The sequence below is a fragment of the Octodon degus genome, unplaced genomic scaffold (assembly GCF_000260255.1).
Source record: "Octodon degus isolate 3935 unplaced genomic scaffold, OctDeg1.0 scaffold00262, whole genome shotgun sequence".
Lineage (NCBI taxonomy): Eukaryota > Metazoa > Chordata > Mammalia > Rodentia > Octodontidae > Octodon > Octodon degus.
In genome coordinates this window covers 1,794,936-1,799,415 of record NW_004524838.1, presented here as the reverse complement: position 1 = coordinate 1,799,415, position 4,480 = coordinate 1,794,936, and positions in this window count along the sequence as shown.

The following is a 4,480-nucleotide window of genomic DNA, read 5'->3' as shown; positions in this document are numbered from 1 at the left end:
AAGTTTGATAATGTGCCTTTTATCAATAATTTTATGGGCCAGGGATCTAGCTCAGTAGCATAAGCACCTGCCCCCCCAATCCCCCAATGTTTTTTTGGTTCCAGTTTAGGAAATCCTTGCTTAAAGCAAAATCAGAGAGATTTTTTTCCTGTTTTCTTCTCCAACTCTTACACTTTTAGCCTTGTTTAGGTGACTGATCTGGAGTATAGCAGAGCTCCTATGGGGAGATGTGGTGGAAATATTCCTTGATTCATTTAGTCAATATTGATGGAACACTGCTGGGCACTGGGACAGGACAGGAAATGAAAGAGTTTCTTGCCTTCATGGACCTTATTCTTTCTCTGTCTCTGTCTCTGTCTCTGTCTCTGTCTCCGTTGGTCTCTGTCTCTCCTGTCCCCCCCTCCTCTCTCTCACAGGTTTCACTATGTATCTCAGGCTGCCCTGAGCTGAGATCCTCTTGCCTCAGCCTCTTCAGCACTGACATCACAAGCATGTTCTCTGCCACCTGGCAATGAAGCTTATTCTCGTCTGAGGGGTAACAACCCATTATAATACATTCTTTTCTCTTTTATTTTGAATACATTTGCTGCTCTGAGAAGGTACACACTGGTTATAGCTTTTTTCTTTGTCAGGTTTCAGGGAACTTCACTGTAAAAAGTGCACTCTTAACCATTTTGGTTTTTATCCATTTAAATAACATTGTTCTTCCAAATTAGATTTTCAATAGCTTCAATTACAATCCAGCATAGGGACCCCAAGCTGCAGTACCGATCAGATGCGGTATAAGGATTTTTTTTTCTGCAACCAGTAGACATTTATTTAAGCCACATTAATTAAAAGAAAAAAATGCTGAAGGCTATTTATCATAAGGATATGCTATTCAGACCCCAGGAAACAGGCACTAGGTTATCTGGACTTTGTCTTTGCCTCTTTCCCTTCCCATCTCCAGATGGACTCTCCCCACGAGGCTCTGTGTACATGAAGAGAGTAAGGCCACTCACAGCTGAGCGTAGGTAGCAGATCTAGAGCGCTTGAGACAGCCTCAGTCTACAGTTGATGACATAATCTGCCCAGCTTGGTAGGACAGATGTGGCCTCCTGTGACCCATCTCTGCCATCAGCTCTTCCCTAGAGCAGCAAAGTGGAAATCAGATAGATCCTCAAGGAGCAGAAGGCGCAGCAAGGAGCAGGCTCTTAATGGAATGTAGTTCTGCGTGAATAGAACAGACATACTTAGAGGTTCTTTTATACACAGCTGTGAAGGCAATGGTCCAGGCAAACCTGGTTATCGATGCAAATGCTTTGTGCAAACAGTTATGATTAACCTCTCAAGAAGCTATACAATTTCAATTTCTTAATAAAGAGCAATGATCAATGTTGCATCATCCCTCACAAATATATTTTTTTTAGATTTTGAAAGCCTAAATGTTAAGTCCTAAAAAATATTAAGGCGAGGCTTAATGGGAGCTTACAGGGAATTCTAGAGGTCTAATTTAAATATATTTAATATTACATGCAAAGAGAAGGAACATAGGTATCAGCAACTACTCTCCTTCTTTTGGTTTACTGTGTATCTCAGGAGCTGCTATGTCTTTTTCTCTTTTATTGGTGGAACTGGAGATTGAACTCAGACCCTTGCACTTGCCAGGGAAGCGCTTATTCTACTGAGCCATCTCCCCGGCCCTGCTGCTGTCTTTTAATCACTCTGCTTCTAGTACATAAATGGTGAAGCAAAAACAGGCAAACAATAGCAGCAATTGTCTTCCTCTAAAATCCTTCAGTGGTTTCAAAATCCTTTATATGGCATTCATGAGCTCCCAGCTGTCCTCTACACGCTCACTACCCAGACCCATTTTTTAAGCTGTAAGTCATGCCCTATTAGTGGTTTGCACAATTAATTTTAGCTGCTAATATCTTCAGAGCAGAGAATTATGAAATAGAACATGTAGAACACATAGCATCATTATGTGAAATACTTTGTGGAACAAACCACCTGGGACCCTGCCCCACCGTGGCTCTCTCCCAGAGAACAGGTAAGTGGAAACAGGGCTGAACATCAAAGGGTAAAGCCAGTGACAAATGGCTACCAGGTACTTAAAGGAAAATGATTCCGAGCATAGCAGAGAAGTGTTTGTCTGGATATAGCTTACAAGAAAATGATCCAGAATACATGCCTGTGAGCACGCGTGTATTTATCATTGTTAGATTATATCCTGCCTACAAATTGGGATCCAAGTATTTGGAAGCCACTCCCTGGCACAGCCTCACCAATCTTCTTGCCCCTCTGCCTTCTTTCGTAACTGCAGGACTTTGTGTGTGCCAAGTACTTTTCCAAGTGTGACCGCCCAATGCTGACCCTTGCTTTTCAGCCCTCTTAATCCTTATTTCTGATGGGAAATCTTTGCTCATCTCCGGGTCAGCTACTGATGACAGCCCCATCTTCTCATCCAGCTGAGAAGAAAATGATCCAGAATACACGCCTGTGAGCACACATGTATTGTATCATTGTTAGATTACATCCTGCCCACAAATTGGGATCCAAGTATTTGGAAGCCACTGGAAGAGATTGTCCGCATTGTATTCATTTTTGTGTGTTTGGTGCTTAGTACTGTTAGCTCATAAAAGCTTGATAAATACTTGGTAGATGAATTCTAAGCTCAGTGAGATGTTATTTACTTTGTTATTGACATTGGAAGCCTACAAAGGAGTCTCAAAAGCTTAGAACCCATTTTGCTAACATATTCTTGTAATTTAATAATACATCACCTACTACAGTTATACTCATTTTACATTAAAGTAAAAAAAAAAGTTAGAAGAATAACTCCCAGAAAGCAGTTTAAAACTGTGGTTTTTATTGGCTACCAATATTTTTATTGTAAGAAATACAAAAGGTATGACAAATGTACAAATTGTTTTCTTTTTGTTTCAATCAACTGAGCTTGAGCACAGGTGAACAAAATGGACAGTAACATTCCAACACTAGTTTTGAAAAAAAAAAAAAAACAATGAATCCCACTATTTGACAATAAATACCTAAATTTCCATTCTAGCACCCAGTAAGACATCCAGTTTCCAAAGGATTATAGGTCTGTAACCCTCTGAATTTTCTGACCTGTCCCCTTTGCCACTGCAACAGAATCACCACTGCAGTCCTAGTTCTCCACACAGATCTTAGATTGAGACACACACTGGATTGGCTGCGTCTGACCTCAGAAGCCCTGGGTCAGAAAGTATCGCTCATGAGATACTTTTAAAAATAGATTCCTAGTGATGGGGCATTTACTAGAAGTTGTGGTGCTCCTTGAATGACATACTTTATATGAAACACCTACTTGTCTAGTCTCCTTTTCAGGTGGAAAGGGTTTAGATAAAAGGTCTAATATTTTCATGTTTCAAAGGGATTGAGTGCATTGAGCTGAGGGTAACCTGAGATAAGACTTCTTTCCTTCCTTTTTTTGGCCTCAGAAAGGTTTCTGGTGTGGAGCAGGGGAGAAGGCTACGGGATGGCCCACCTGGCCCTTCCCATCTGTTATCTTTACCCGAGGTCATTTTTCTTTGAGAGCTAATAATCTGGATAGGGAAGATTTCAGCTTCGGAGGCTGTGCTACACCCACTGGAGATGGGAGCACATGGCAAGTATGTTCTGAGGCAAGATACTTGCATGACCTGACTGGCCAGTGTGGCAGCTCTTAATCTTGTTTTCAGGGAAAAGAGCAGAAGCAACAGCTGACACCAAGCCATCTGCCAGCATTCTTGTAAGACTGTGTTCCAGGAAGAGATTTTCCACACTGCTTCTTTGACCTGCTGAACCGAGAGCACCAAAACAGAGCATTCTGTGGCAACATGAGCAAACGAACCCAGAGTTACTATGCACCTGGAGGGAACACGCACCCTGATGTCTGTACCCTGATATTAAAATAGCAGAATGAGCTTCAAGTATGAAGAAAATACAGTAAAAGTATATAGTCTGTAGAGGGACAGAAAACAGCAGCTTGGAATGTGGTTTGCATTCTTGGTTAGTTTTTCTCTTGGTACCACAGCCAGAACTGAATGCTCTGTAAAAATGACTTGGTTTAAACATCAAGATGCATACAAAGATGCTAGAAGGCACACAGGACTGACGTCACCAGCACATTCTGTGCCCGGCATCAGGAGCCAAAGGCCAAGTGGGGATGGTGGCCAGACCTATGTAGGTGAACCGTGATACCTAAGGTATCTCTCATCAAGTCCCTGATGCCCCCCAATCAACAGAGGAGGACAGTGGCAGGGAGCACCTTAGTGGGAAGGAGGAAGAGATGCTGGGGTGGAATGTAGGATGTGGGAATACTGGTCATTCTGGGCTGGTTCTCCACACAGCCTGGATTAGCATCTGATGTACATAATCTCTGTATTTCTGTGACTTCAAACAAGAAACCAAGGAGACAAATGTTCAGATTGAGTTTAACTTTAAAAACATTTTCTATTATAAATCACAAAAAAAA